Source organism: Rosa chinensis, chromosome 1 (assembly GCF_002994745.2).
Source record: "Rosa chinensis cultivar Old Blush chromosome 1, RchiOBHm-V2, whole genome shotgun sequence".
Classification (NCBI taxonomy): domain Eukaryota; kingdom Viridiplantae; phylum Streptophyta; class Magnoliopsida; order Rosales; family Rosaceae; genus Rosa; species Rosa chinensis.
The window spans coordinates 13,743,061-13,759,736 of NC_037088.1; the positions used below are offsets into that span (position 1 = coordinate 13,743,061).

General features: G+C 37.0%; 2 non-coding genes across 2 annotated transcripts; one reads left to right on the forward strand and one right to left on the reverse strand.

The window, feature by feature from the left end:
• Positions 1-1,629: 1,629 nt before the first annotated feature.
• Positions 1,630-1,703, forward strand: TRNAN-GUU. The gene has a single exon. It is a non-coding gene; the product is annotated as a tRNA-Asn (tRNA).
• Positions 1,704-11,254: 9,551 nt separating this feature from the next.
• On the reverse strand, positions 11,255-11,628 carry LOC112201668. The gene is made up of 3 exons (XR_005809643.1): positions 11,618-11,628; positions 11,411-11,480; positions 11,255-11,315 (listed from the first exon to the last, which is right to left on the reverse strand). It is a non-coding gene; the product is annotated as an uncharacterized LOC112201668 (transcript).
• Between the last annotated feature and the right edge of the window lie 5,048 nt (positions 11,629-16,676).

Sequence of the window (16,676 nt, forward strand, 5' to 3'; positions counted from 1 at the left end):
AATTATCGTCGTCAACACCATTGTCCTAAGTCACTTATATTTAACTAGATTATCGGTGCAGTTAATCTATTGAAAGCTCTTCCACAACTTTTTTTCTCTGGCACTTTTGCTAGGACTGATTGAGCTCTTGTTCACCTTAACTGATATTTGCCTTTATAAAATCCCATCTTATAATCCGAACAGTTTGTTCTTTAAATGACTATAGACGATTATTCAAACTAAAGATTGTTTGGTCATCAACGATGGGTAGGGTAGGATAAAAAGACAAAAAATTTAGTCATCTATATTGCTGGAAATACACATGCTTTTTCAATGACTTACAAATTTTCATGATGAACCGTCATTTCTTTGTACAAAAATATTTGCATATCTCGGATTTGATTAATGTCTTTGTAGATAGTTTTTTTTTTTTTTTTTGAATCAAAGGAGATCAGCCATTTATTGAAAGTGAAAGAGTACAACGATACGATGCCAAAAAACAACAAGAAAATAATAAAACAGCCCGAAAAGAAAAATACATATGAAATATAAAAATTTAATATCGCAAGGAGCAGCAACGTCGAGACGCAGCGCTGATTTTACACTACGGATTGCAGCCGTGTAGTGAATTGAGTAGTCGGTGGTTTGACTACCCATCGAACTCCAACGCACAAGTTGACAAAACCAGCAAAAGAGACGCAAAAGAAAGACAGCAGGACTAGGCCTACAATTTTGTCCATAAAAATGGAGAAGGTGTGAGAGCCGCCACCACCAAATGCGGCAGAGCTCAAAGCCCTAGCAGAGCTAGGTCATACAAGAAGGGTGAACCTTAATATTGTGTGAAAGAAGAAATTACTTGGTTTATGTAGATAGTCTTTGAATGGCAATATTGAAAATAATACATTTTGATAATTATATATGTTGGTGAGAAGTCCTTAATCAGAAAGAGAACGAGATCCACTTGAAAATTGTATCAGTTTTTTAGATGATACATTGCTCATTTTAATTCGTGCATGATGTATGCCACTTTTCAAGAAGTATTCATTTTCAGATATTTAATGTATTTTTTTTTTTTTTAAGTTCTTAGCAAGTCTACCTCCTCTTTTCTTCTCTGTTTGGCATTAGTTTGATTATCTCTTTAATCAAGATATATTTAGTCAAAAAACTTAACACTAACCCAATATAGCGTTTGGTGAGCTTTCTTAAACTCTTTGATTTACAAAGGTGAAGCCGTTTTTTTTTTTTATGACAAAGATGAAGTCGTTGAATCCTTAACTAAGGCGGATAATTTTTATTTATACAATTTGAAGTTTGAACTGTTTCCCTGATTTTGCAATTTAGATGTGTTTCCCTAGCGCCATGAAAACATTTTTAACTTTTAATGAGGTTCATATTAAATTGTTTAAAGATTTTATGTAGGGTGAAATTTAGGCAAACTTTTCAGAATAAGGCGTAGAGAAAGTATTACTGGGGACAAAATTTATGCTCCGATTTATATATGAAGTGAAAAGAAAAAGAAAGGACATGAAATACTGTTTTAAGAAGTGCTTTGTGGAATTAAAAAAATAAAATAAACAAAGCTGGTAGTATGTTCCGTGTAAGCAATGAAAAGAGTTTAATTAAAGTATTGTAAAGTCATCTACATCAAAAGCTGGAATAGCTCAGCTGGTTAGAGCGTGTGGCTGTTAACCACAAGGTCGGAGGTTCGAACCCTCCTTCTAGCGCAATTGTTTCTTATTTTGTTCTGTGAAACTTTTGATATTTCCTTCATTTCCCCTATATAATTGATTATTAGCAATTGTTTCTTATTTTGTTCTGTGAAACTTTTGATATTTCCTTCATTTCCCCTATATAATTGATTATTAGCTGTTGAGGAGAAGAAGTTTGTTTGTTTGTTTTTTTTTTTTTTGCCAAAGGTTTAGAAAAAGTTTATGAAATAGATTTTTTTTTTTTTTTTTTTCATATTGTGAAGATTATTACATGAAGTAAAATCAATAGAAAACCCCTCTTCTCTTAATAGTCATGTTCACATACTAAAATAATTTGCTACTCAATTTTACACAACTGACCAATTCATTTTAAGATTATATAAAACCAGATGCTTAGCAACCCTAGTTGTCAATGCTGATGGCTTTCCTCGGCCTTTCGTTCAACTAGTATCAAAGATCTATCCTTTTGGATTATGATTAAGTGTTGCTTTCTCCTTAACGGTGTCGCTTGGGTATCACACTCCTCGCATGCTACTGAAGTTGCTGTTGAGTTTTGTGGCAGTTTTGTAGGGTAGCGGAAATTGTGATGTTAAGCTCTCAACAATGATGTTGCGTATTGATGGTGGAGTTACAACAGCGGATCTAATGAGTGTACAGCGAAAATCGTGGGCCTAGGCTTCTGTCATATGGGTGTTTTGTTATGCTTTTCACTTTTTTGGAGGGTTTCATGTCACCCTCACCCATTCCTCAGGGCTAGATTTTTTGGGGTGGAGGCATATTTGTTGAGTGTTCCTCCATCTTTTGGAGCCTATGGGATTACACCTTTTATAATTAATTTTAGTCCTTTGCTGAACAATTTTGCTAATGTCTTTGGCGACTTGGAATTGTGTAGTTTGTAGGGGTCAAGATTTTTAGTTTTAATTTGTGTTTTTGTATTTTTGTTTGCAATAAGACGTGCTTTAGTTGGTTGTTAATGATAACATAGCAGCCATAGATCTACAAGCTTGAAAAGTAAGCAGGAGCAAGAAGAAGAGGTAGGACTTACAGAGAGAGAAAGCCAATGAAAATATCTCGTTTAATTAACAGAAAATGAGAGCTTACTTAATTATTACAATACTTGGTCTATTTATAGAAACAGCTGGAGAAACTAACAGAAAAACACTAGCATTTATTACAACCTGTAATTCCAGCATGGCACACACTAAGCTTGAACACATCAGCAGCTTGTTAGTCAACAATATCAGCTCATTATGTTGACTACGAGTATCACAGTTGACTTCGTTAACACCTCCCCTCAATCTCAGTAGGGGATAACACACTGAGATTGGAGCAATGGTCTTTAAAGATAGGACTATGAAGACCCTTAGTGAACACATCTGCAGTTTGTTGAGAAGTAGGCACATACTGCAGAAGCAAGTCCTGGCGTTGCACTCTTTCTCTAACAAAATGAAAGTCATTATCAAGATGCTTGATTCTTGAATGGAACACAGGATTAGAGCAAAGTGCAAGGGCAGAGAGATTGTCACACTTCAACAATGGTGGAGCTGGAATCTTAACACACAAATCACAGAGAATGTGTCTCAACTAAGAAATTTCAACAGCTGTATTAGCAAGAGCCCTATACTCAGCCTCAGTTGAACTCCTAGATACAGACCCTTGCTTCTTAGATTGCCAGGAAACTGGACAGTGTCCCAAATACACTATAAATCCTGTTGTAGACCTCCTATGATTAACTTCCCCAGCCCAGTCTGCATCACAATATGCATTGATATAAGGAACACTGTGTCCAAACTTGTAGAACAAACCCTTGCACAATGTACCTTGCAGATACCTCAAAATTCTTTTAACAGAAGCAAAGTGAACATCTGTAGGTGTAGACATAAATTGGCAAACTGTATTCACAGCAAAGGCAATATCAGGCCTAGTAAAAGTCAGATACTGCAATGCACCAACAATGCTTCTATAGAGAGTAGGATTAGACAAAGGGGTTCCTTCATCCTTAAGTAGCTGCATATGAGGAAGACAAGGAGTGATGCAATCCCTGCAAGATTCTAAGCCAGCTTTGGCAATAAGATCCTTTGCATATTTCTCCTGAGATAATAGAAGGCCATTTTTTTTGTATTGAACCTCAATGCCTAAGAAATAAGATAGTGGACCAAGATCCTTCATATCAAAAACATCACTAAGTTCAGTAATCACAGCTGAAATGCCAATTCTGTCAGAACCTGTAATTATTATATCATCAACATATAACAACAATGCAACCATTCCATGATCAGTGTTTTTGACAAAGAGACTTGGATCAGAATGAGAGTATTTGAATCCTAAAGCTGGAAGAAAATTGGTAAATTTTTCATTCCAAGCTCTAGGAGCTTGTTTCAAACCATATAATGATTTCTTGAGAAGACACACATGATTTGGATAGATAGGATCAATGAAACCTAGTGGTTGATGCATATAGACTTCTTCTTTGAGATCACCATGCAAGAAAGCATTTTTAACATCAAGTTGCTTTAATTCCCAGTTGTTCATAGCAGCAAGAGCAAGTATGATTCTTACAGTGCTATGCCTGACCACTGGACTGAAAGTTTCATCATAGTCAAGCCCTTTTTCTTGACTAAAACCTTGCGCAACTAATCTTGCTTTGAATCTTGATATACTGCCATTAGGGTTCTTCTTTATTTTGTATATCCACTTACTCCCAACAATATTTTTCCCTGCAGGTAAAGGAACAAGATCCCATGTACCTTGCCTTTTTAAAGCATCAATCTCCTCATTCATTGCAGTATCCCATTCTGACACACCAGTAGCAGCTTTGAAATGCTTTGGTTCAACTGGATCATGTATTTCCATAATAGAGCTAAAACCACTAAAGAAAGCAAATTCATCAAGGAGATTTTGTTGAACAACCCACGAATATGCACAAAACTCTTGGAAATCCTTCTTCTTCACAATACCATTTTTAGCTCTAGTCATCATGGAATGATTATTGTATGCCTGAGCAGGATCATTGATAAATTGCAGCTCTTGAGATAACATAGGTTGATCAAATGCATAACCACCAGCAGAAACATTACCATCATGAGAATTATCAGTACCATCAGAAACATTACCATCATGAGAATTATCAGTAGTATTAACTAGATCACCATCACCAGAATTAACTAGACCACCATCACCAGACCTAGTAGACAAATTATCATTACGATGTATCCCCCCATCAGACACAACTGGGGTTCCAGAGTGAGGCTGAAAAGAACCATCAAAGGGAAGTACAACCGGCAACTGAGCAGGTGACAGGACAGGGTTCACAGTATCAAGAGTAGGGGAAGGAGAAGAACTAAGAGAAGACAAAGAAGGAGTGGAAGGAGGAGAAGGAGTTGAAGGAGGAGAGATAGAGAATGACTGGGAGGAAGGAGGAGCAAAATGTAGTGAAGAAGAAGACGATGTGTGGAAAGGAAAAACAGACTCATCATCACACATGTCGACTCATCCAAAGTTTATTCTGTGCAATACTATAACAGAAAACACCCTTGAAACCCAAGGCATAACCTAAGAAAACACACTGAGTAGTCCTAGGATCAAGCTTATCATATGAGTAGGGTCGGAGGTAAGGATAACAGGCAGATCCAAAAATTTTGAGAAAAGAGAGATCAGGTGATCGACCAAAGAGTTGAATATATGGAGAAGACATCTGCAAGGATCTGCAGGGCATGCGATTAATGAGATATGCAGAATGAGCTATAGCATGAAACCAAAAAGGTTTAGGAAGAGATGCAGTGGTCATAAGTGTGATGCAGGTTTCGACAATATGTCGATTCTTTCTCTCAACAACACCATTTTGCTGAGGGGTGTGAGGACATGTGATAAAATGTAAGATACCTTGTTGATCAAGAAAATTTCGAAAAACTTTACTGTTAAACTCACCCCCACCATCAGTTTGGAGAGATAAGATATGATGCTTAAACTGAGTGGAAACAAAGTTATAGAATTTAACAAAGGTGGCAAAAGTATCTGATTTATTGATAAGTGGATAAAGCCACACAAATTTAGTACAATCATCAATGAAGGTTACATAGTATTTGAAACCCTCAAGTGACAAACAAGGAGCAGGGCCCCACAAATCTGAATGTACTTTCTGAAAAGGAACAAGTGACTTGGATACAGACTCAGAGAAAGGTAATCTATGCATTTTACCACTAAGACATGAAGAGCAAACATGAGATGACTTATCATTACTAAACTTGACCTGAGACAAGGACAACATTTTTGCAGTGACATCAGAAGTTGGATGACCAAGTCTATGATGCCAGAGTGAAGATTTCACAGCACCACCAACATAAGCAAAAAGAGTAGATTGATATGATGGTAGAGACTTTGGAGTTTTGAACAAGAAAAGGCCTTCCCCAATACTCTTTCCTTTGTAGAGCAGTGTCTTTGATGCCTTGTCCTGCACATATATATCAACATCATCCATTGTTATATAACAGTGATTGTCTTTACATAGCTTGTTAAAAGAGAGAAGATTAACAGCTAGACTAGGAACATGTAGCACATTATTGAGCTGAAAAGTGTGTGAAGCAGGTGTAAGTTTGGCAGCTCCAATATGTTTGACATGTAAACCTTTCCCATTACCAATGGTTATTGTATTATTGGACTCAAATGGATGAGCAATGGATAGGTTCCTGAGATCCGAGGTCATGTGATGTGTAGCACCTGAATCACCAATCCAAACTTCAGTGTTGTTGTGATTCTGAGGATTTGAGGAACTGGCACCACGGTGATTAGATTGTGCAGTCATAGCAGTGAGAGATGCTGGAGGTTTAGTTCCTTGATAGGCATAATTGCTCCTATGATGACAATTTAGTGCAACATGCCCTTTGAGTCCACAGATTTGACATACTACCACAGAGAGTGAGGGATGATCAGCAGGGATATCACTTCTATAAAAACAATTGATTGCAGTATGGCCCTTCTTACTGCAAATTTGACACTCAGGTGATGTACCAACATTGTTTCTGTATTCAGCATTCTGATTGTTTGATGGATTCTGAAAACATTTGCTTGTAATATGACCTTTCTTATGACAAATTTGACATTCTGAATTTTGATAGCAATTGGTAGCATTATGGCCTCTTTTGCCACAGATTTGACATTCAATGCTGTTAAAGTTCTTGTAACCTCCACCATTTGATGACTCTCCTTGAGTAAACTTTCCACCATTGTTCCAGGAAGACTGCTTGGAACCATTGTTATTCCATGCACCCTTGCTTTTATCACCACTGTAATTGCTTGAGGAACTGCCCCTGAAGTTTGAGCTCTTGGCAGCCATTGCAGACATAGAGCCATGAGGCAACAGTTGAGTTTCAATATCTCTTTCAGCAGCCAGAAGTTGAGCTCGGAAATCTTTTAGAGAAATAGGAGAATCTCGAGCCCTGATAACAATCTTAATCATTGCATACTCATCAGGTAGGCCATTGAGAGTCACAACTACAATGTCTTCATCCACAAGAGACACTCCCACAGAGCTAAGTTGGTCTCTAGCATGCTTAATGCGCAACAAGTACTTATCAATAGTGTCAGCTCCTTTCTTGATAGTCTGCAAATCAATCTTGAGTTGGATGATGTTGGCCCTAGAAACAGTTGAGAACCTTTCAAGGAGTAAAAGCCATGCCTCATGGGAAGTGTTACATCCAACAATGATATCCAGTATATCATCCTCAAGTGTAGCCATTAACAAGCCAAGAAGAGCTCTATCAGTTCTCATCCACTTCTTATAAGCAGTAGTGATTTCATTTGTAGCTACACCTTGATCAGTAAGAACAAAATGTGGTGGAGTAGGATATGAACCATCAAAGTAGCAAAACAGATCATTTCCTTCAAGAATAGACTGAAATTGAAAGCTCCACTTCACAAAGTTGTTGTCATTCAAACGAACAGTGATCATGCTCAGCATAGAATTGATCTCTGATTGTGTCACAGCCATAGCTTCGATTATACCAAATCCAACACAGATTATAGAGCTTATTAGGTCAAATCACTTTAACAAACTCAATTATGTTATCAATCTATTATATTATCACAAACTCAACATCCTTATAAGCAATTATACCATCACACTTCACAAAATTATAGATCTGGATGAGTTCAAACAGCATGAATAGTACGTAATACGTAACAGTTATAATGCTCAGATCGAGAATTACAACACAGAAATAGAAGATCCGAAGTGAGAATCAAGCTCACCAGTAGAAGTCATGACTATAACGAAGCTCAGGATGAAGTAAAAGAGCTTGATTCACAGAAATAAAGCAGAAATCACAGATCTAGGGTTTGTCACCTGATGAAGAACAATGAACCTCAAATGCGGAAGCAAACGAAAGAAGAACACATCTACAGTATGAAATCGTCCACAGGATCAAGAGCCATAGCTCTGATACCATGATAACATAGCAGCCATAGATCTACAAGCTTGAAAAGTAAGCAGGAGCAAGAAGAAGAGGTAGGACTTACAGAGAGAGAAAGTCAATGAAAATATCTCGTTTAATTAACAGAAAATGAGAGCTTACTTAATTATTACAATACTTGGTCTATTTATAGAAACAGCTGGAGAAACTAACAGAAAAACACTAGCATTTATTACAGCCTGTAATTCCAGCATGGCACACACTAAGGTTGAACACATTAGCAGCTTGTTAGTCAACAATATCAGCTCATTATGTTAACTACGAGTATCACAGTTGACTTCGTTAACAGTTAATAGGTAGTTTTTACTTTGATTATATTCCGAGATTAAGTTCTCCTCAAAATGTTGATAGGTGTATGAACGACTTTGGCTTATGTAACTAGTATGTTAGAATGAAATTATTATTCTCTTCTCTTAAAAAAAATGTGCTCAATTGATCTTAAGTTGAAATCCAATAATATAGAATAATGAGGGAAATAGAGACTTTCCAACTACCTCATTATTCTGTCGCATCCTTATATTAATATTAAATAACAGTCAAGCACATATGAGTAGGTGAATAAAATAACAAACTTTTAAAACAAAGCGACACTCTCTCTACTAGGGTTTGTCGAGCATAGAAAATTTCGTCGACTCTTGTGGGTTTTCAGTCATCCACTTGTGTGGGTGCGGCATTTCATGTGCACTGCCGATAGGGTTAACTTTTTTGTGGACCTGAAAAGACTTGAAACATGTCAAATCTGGTTAGATCGAGGCTGCTCTAGCCTGTTGTAGACATAATTTTCTCACTAGGCTTGGGTCTGTGGTGGAGTAGCATACGGTGTGGAGTGTTGCTATGCTTTGATCTATTGTCAATAGTGTAATGCTGCTTCATTTCAATCTGTCAGTGTTAACTGCTGATCGCTTGGGCGATTCGTATTGTAGACGCTGTATTGGATGGGTCAGCCCTGGAGAGCGTGGCAGTGATTTTTTGGCAGGAAATGCAAGGTACTCCTGTTGCCTTGCGCTTGCTTGGGCTTGAGCTCAACTTTAGACTATTTAGGCATGCTTTCTAGGCTTTTAAGGAGGGTGTCTTGCCACCCTCATGTCTCATGTATCACTTAATGAATTGGGTTGGCTTGACCCGAGAGTTAGACATACTTGGGTAGTTTGGTGTCAATCTTTTCGGGTCATAACTTCTATAGGAATCGGTAACTATCTTGAATGATATTGGCGTATTTCAAGCGACTTATGGAGAAGAAGTGCTCCTAGTTGTTTGCTAGGAAGTGGCGTTCTGTTGGTTCCATAATGGCGTCACTACACCACAAAGTTAATCAGATCGATGGCAGTTCCTGAACTATCGTCTGAGTAAAAAGTTGTTGTTGTCTAGTAGCATGTGGTTTGATTGACTTCGCTCAGACAACAGTTCAAAACTAATGCCTGTGTTACACTCAGCGACATATACAAGCTCATAACTGTAGTCTAAAAATTACCAGACTATTTTAATTTGGATAAACTATTGTCTGTTAGACACTCAGACAACAGTTCATTTTCATTTATTTAATGTTGAGAAACATTATATTACCCCAACACTTTTAAGAGAACTATGTTGTGCGTAATAAATCTCAGACAAGCAGAACATGACTACATGATGTCTGTAATATATTTCAAACCACACTGTTGGGATACCTCTGTTGTCTGAAATGAATCTCCAACAAGTGCCACTTTTGAATCTATTGTGTTTAGTGAAACTCAGACATCAGAATGTTTTAGAATCTATGGTCCGCTGTACATCTTGGACAACAATGAGTCATTTTTCTTAGTTGTACCAGATGCATTAACAATAGCGGTGCCAAAATAGAATATGTCATCTCATAGAACACTCAGATGACACATTTTATTGTTTTCAGTTGCATTTTATGAACCTCATTCAACAGTTTATTCTAATATCTGATGAGTCAAATGAATCTCAGACTACATTGGTTTTGTTATATATCTTGCCTGAGATGAAGGTAGACAACATGAGTTTTGTTATATTTGTTGTTTGAATGGAAGTTCAGACGACATGAGTTTTTTTTTATATCTGTTATGTAAATGCAAGTTCAGACAACATGAGTTTTGTTATATATGTTGTTTGAATCATGTTCAAACAACATGACTTATTTGTTGCTTTAACTATGTGTTGACTGAGTAAATCTCAGACAATAGACACTTGACCTATATTTGACGTCTGAATTGGCTTTGTACAATTGGTTGCAAATATGAAATTCCTTGTCCAAAACATATCCAAAATACCACATTGTCATAGATTACTGCCTTCTGTTTCATACATTGCCATATCCAACACATTTACAAAAGTACAAATTCATATCCAGATCAATTCAGCAATCCAAACCAAAAGCAACCTCAATATAGCAAGTCTATCATATATCAAGGTTACCAAAATAAGTCCCTAAACCCAAGCACTAACCAGCTAGATGCAATATTGCTTACATATATCTTTTAACAACAAATTTTTCCCACTCTGTTCTGACTGCATCAATATGGTGCTGCGTATATGCTGCATTCCCTCTTCTCTCCCACTGAAACAAATTGGTTTGCACTTAGTACTCAGAAAACTATCCAAAATCTATGACTATATATGAACTGATCAAAACATGCAAAGTAGTCCAGAACAATGCAACCCAGCAACCACAATTTCAATAAGCATATATATTTTCAGAGAGCAATATCATATGACAATATTCCAACAAACCAGTTCAAGTTGGTGAAAAAGTCCACAATACCATATGACAATAGTCCAACATAATGCATTAAGCAATAATTAAACACAAAGTTTTAGTTACCTTGATGAAAAAGTCCAAGTTCTTATCCTCTGCTATGTCCTTCATGTATCTCATTATGAAATAGCCACACTCTTTGTCAGTACGTTGCTCCGGAATACCCTAAAAACATTATAAGAGGAAACCTGTGAGATAAATGAGGGAAAATAGTAAAAGTGGTACATAAGAACTGCATAGTTGCTTTAGTTGTATAAATAGAGGAAATAGTCTTCAATATATATTTAGATGAACAATTCAAAATTAATAAAAAAATATTTCATAAAACTTACCACACAGTTTTTCCAGGTAGTTGTTTTTCGGCCTTGCCTTTTGACATGAGCATTATATATTTTGATGCCGCTTTAATATTAACAGAAAATTTGTGTTAAAGATCAGAATATATGCAACTATAAACATTATATAAAACTTACTTGTTAAGAAAAATAACCACTTACTTGTCCACAATGTTCTTCCACTCTCCGGTAATCAGTCTTCTCTTTAATGGATCCATGAAGTAGACAATGTCTTCTTCAGCATTTATCACAGTTAGCATCCAATGACAACTTGTAAAGTAGAAAACAACAACATTCACATTCACTATAAGATGACAACTAGTTGCAGCAAATCAATGTCAGAATTTGAATTGTATCAATATCACATACCTTGAGTTATATGGCAAGAAGAAAATTTTGGCCACGCTTTCCTTTTGTCATCCTGTCAGCTATTGCACGAGAACGTTCAATTAAATTGCCACAACCAATGGCACCAATATCTGTGGGGCTAACAAATCTGATCATATCAACCATCTTTGATTTTTCCAACATGCCATGCAGATAGTTACAAATCAAATAATGTAAATTTTAAACCATTTAGTGTCACAATCTACTTTAATTCCAACTAAATCAAGGAGAAGGACATTACCTCATGTAGATGGATATGCAGCTACCCGATACTTTCTTCATGGTAGTAAAGTTATTAACATGCTTCTTAGTAACAAAAGTTTTAAACGGATGTCCGAAAATGCTTTTCATAAAAGCTACAGACAATGGTCTTCCCATTTATAAGCGTTTCTTTGACCCACATGCATATCATTTTAAGGGATGCAGGAATATTTGGTGGCAATGAATCAATGTCCAGATCCTCCTCATCATCATCATTTTCTCCTGCCATTTTTCTCTTCTCATTGCTTTACTCTTTGCTGCCATATAGTTATGTAATAATGACCTGCTAATAACTTCGCAAGAATAGAGTTAAGGTACATTCAAATGAAGTTAAAAAGCAGTATAAGGATTATCATTTATTACCTTATTTGTCGGAAAAATTATCAAGTCTTTAGGCCAAGCTACATATGTCCCGATAGCATCAAGAACAGTCAAGGTTTCATCTTTGATTGGGAATGGAAGCAAAGCTGAATCCACTACAGAGCGTAGAATTGACACGCGCATGTTCCCCTCACCTAACGGAACACCATGGATCAGCTAGCGTTTGCACTCCTCATTGACTTCTACAATTGTTGCAACTGCTACAGCATTTGTAAGACCCCGAAAATTCGTTATTAATTTCTAAATGTTTCCTGAAATTATTAAAGTGTTCGTTGGTACGATTTCGTGGTTCGAGGGTGGAGCGGAAGTGTTTCGAACAATTATTCGCTCTAAATGCTTCATCTCAATGGTTGAATTTTTATACGTTAGGATTCTGTGAAAACTTCCTTCACGGAAATTGTAGAACGCATCGATATGAGTTCATGGACATACAAAATGCGAAAATCGGAGTTGATATGAAGAAGTTATGGCTATCGGAAAAAGTTTCCATTTTGGTATAAGGGACGAAATTTTCTGAAATTTGCAAAAAAGAACAGGTTTCCATTTTGGGAAACCTGAGCTCTCTTCTTTCTCCTCCCACCTAAAATCGCATTTTTTCTTCTTCCGGCCATTTCTCCCTCCTCCGGCCACCGTTGGATGTGAAATTTCTTGGGTTATCTTCATCGTGACCTTGCGCACCTGTTAGTGGTGGCTTTACAGCCTATCTCGGCCTGTAGTCGCCGCTGCAATCAAAACCCAATTCGAGCTACAGTGGGAGGTCAATGCCGATATCTTCACCGTCCGGCCACCATAGCTCGAACCACTTGGCTTTTTGGAATCCTCTCAAGACGCTGATGATGCTCCTCATGTGGTTTGAACTAATTTGAAGTGTGGAGGAAGAAATCAAGCAAATAGGATTCTTGGAGGATTTTCCGATCTACTTCCTTTCGAGGTAATTTCTGGCCACTTCCACTTTGATGTAGATTATATGCTAGTTCGGGAAGTTGTTTGTCTTGTTGAGACGAAGAGATGCATATAGGTTTCACCACCATTCACGGTGGTTGACGACGGCTCTGTCACCGTCTGTGGTGGCGCTTTCTGGTGGCTTCTGGCCCCCTCTCGGGCAGTTTCTTCTCCTCATTGCGATCTACTAGTCGATACGAGTATTTTGATATATAGTTTGTAATTTTTGAAAATTGTATGAGCAAGTTATGAATTTTAGCGTTTTAGGGTTTTTGGTTTGATCGGTTTTCTATACGTGAGGATTCGGATGTCCGATTGACTTGTAATTTTCATATATTGATCATAGAAGTATTCTGGAGACCTTAGATGGTCTTGAATAAAGTTTCACCTAGATTGGCAGTACTTTCAGGATTATAGCGCAAACAGGAGTCATAAACTTAATAGTTTTTTATTCGTGTACTAAGCTATGACGTACATTTCTTAAGTGATTGACGGAGAGTAGTCGATATCTTATCTCTGCTATAAGAGAAGATGCAGCGGGATTTTGAGGTGAGTAAATCTCACATGGTTCATTTATGAACGAATTTACTTATTGTTCAGAAATTAATTGATAAATTGTGAAATCGTTTTATGCAAATAAAGATTGTTTTAAATGATATGAACTTGATCGACTACGGTTCATAGGACTACGGTTCACTGGTATGGAAAATGAATTTTATTATAAAAATGAAATTCTCGATTTTTGGTGTGTGCGAACTATAATTGGTATAAGTAGGCATTCCTGAGTGGATGGCTATGTGTGTGTGTGTGTGTCTATATATATGTGTGTGTGTGTGTGTGTGTGTGTGTGTGTGTGGAATATATAAGTTGATGGCATGACATTGTGATATGTGTATGAATTGTTGATTTTATTGTGAGAAAGAGTATTTGAGTTTTGGAGTAATACTTTGGGTCATGTAGGACTTGTAAATGTTTTTGGTCTATGGATCTAATGTCAAAGTAGTGACGAAGGCGAGGGTATCAGATGCCATAACCCTGTTCAGGTGACGAGTTACGATTGAGGTGAGTGTACCGGATGCCATAACCCTAGGCGGGTAACGGGCTACGATTGAGGCGAGTGTATCGGATGCTATAACCCTAGGCGGTGACGGGCTACGATTGAGGCGAGTGTATCGGATGCCATAACCTTAGGCGGTGACAGGCTACTATTGAGGTGAGTGTATCGGATGCCATAACACTAGGCGGTGACGGGCTATGATTGAGGTGATGTATGTTACCTTTGAGAGGTAACGATGTCGAGTTTTGAAACAAGTTATTTTGTAAGATTGTGTATTCGGAGTTGAAGGGTGAATTCTTGGTTTTAGCGTGAGTTGTTGATTTCTTTAATTAATTTCCTTTTTTCATTTCTATTGTTTGGTTTCTTTATTTCTTTTTCTTTTTCACTTCTATTGTTGATTTTTAAGTAATCTCCTGAACTAAGCTATATGCAGGGATTACTATAATTTCTATTGATTGATTTTAATATAGTCTCCTGAACTAAATTTTATGCAGGGATTACTGTGATTTCTATTTTTGAATTGTGTGCTTTTTGGGTGGCCTCTTGAACTAATTTTCTATGCAGGCATTACTGGTATTTATTTGGATTTGATGTTAGAATTAATCATTGTGTTGATTTGTTGTCCTTGGGTCGCAAAGGTGTTTCAGTGGTTTTTTAGTTTTACTCATACAAGCTTGCAAAAGCTTACTGGGTTTGTTGTTTCAACCCGGTGCACTATTCCATGGTGTAGGGGTTATTGTGCAGGTTAGAACATCGAGTGATCTTCGTCGAAGCTGAGGTGTACGTTCGGTAGAGTGGACGTCGAAGGGTACTTTTAGTTTTAAATCTTCCGTTGTGTAGTGAGTGAGTGTGGGTGAGTTTACTTATTGAATTGTTGTTCAGTTTAATTTGTAAACTCTTTGAAATGAAAAATTTTCTGAGTGCTTTCTTGTTTTTGTTGAGTTTTCGCGTTTCGGATTTGAATTCATTTATTCAAAATTCGGGGCGTGACAGCATTCTCAATTGAACTTAAAGCCAATCCACACTCTTTTGAATAAAAAATGAATATATATATATATATATGTATATATATGTCAATGTGAGACGCTAAAAGATTTCCTATGTTTAATAATATGTTTCGATTTATAACATGGCATCAAAACACACAATTCACCTAAAAAACCATAATCATTTCAATGTAGAAACTGTGGGGATTACCTGACATTCACCCTTTTGGATCTCCAAAACTTCAACCACTGGTACTTTTGGATCTCCAAAACTTTAACCACGGTACTTCTACACTTTGCTCATTCTTCTCTTCTGCTTTCAAGTTGACTTCATCATCAACAGTATTCACATCTTTCCCATAACCCCCAACATGCTGAACACGCTCCACATGCTCTAAATTCAAAGACTTTCTGACATTGCTATTAATCAAGTTTTCATTACACTTGACACTCTTCTCTAGCAGATTTGAACAAATTCCTTGTCTAGAACCAACTTGCTTGTCAATAGTGGAAACTTTGGGGGAGTCATTTTCCACAACCTTTCCATTGAGCTTTGCTTCTATCTTCTTAAGCCTCTCCTCCCAAATAGCCCATTCTTCTACCAATATTTTCTCCCTCTCTTGTTCCATTATCTTCTGAACGGTCAACCTCACGGTTGCTTCAACACTTTGCTTTAGGTGTTTAGGGAGGTGAAAGTATGTAGCTTGCTTCACATTTGCTCCTACTCCTCTTATTTTTCCAGCATGTTCTGGATTCCCCATGCAATGCCAAAATCAGGACATCAACTGCACCACAAGTGCTTAACTCTCCCTCAGCCTCTTTTTTCTTCAATTCAACCTAAAACATATTATCTGTGAGTGAGGGATAGCTAGATAGAGGTAGTGATGTTGTGAAGTTACATTAAAAATGCTGCGATAAATCAAGTGCAAACTTACAAATTTATGTGCCTTCTCCTCTATTGAAGGATCTTTAAAACCACCATTTTTATCTTGACGTACTTTGATCCACATCGTTGCGAGATCAAGTGAAGATTCTTCCATTGTTGCAGACTATAGAAATTAATTAAGTCAATATGTAAACCAATCTACATTACATATACAAATCAGATGTACTGAAACCTAGAAAATTAAAGTTCAATGCTGACCAATTCTTCCTCCAATCCAGCTCCTTAACGCGACATCCGATAAGGATACTTATTTAAAGCTCTTTTACCTTTTTGTTTCTCATGCAGTTCCTACATAATATAATCATTTAAATGCATGCTTAACTTCAAACTATCAATGCAAAGAAACAAAACATGTGGATACAAGTTATTAGTTATCTTACCAAGAATTTGTCAGATAGCCTATCTTTTACAAAAATCTCCCAGTCAAGTTGATTAATGAAAAGATAGTCTTCTGGGTGAGACTAGATT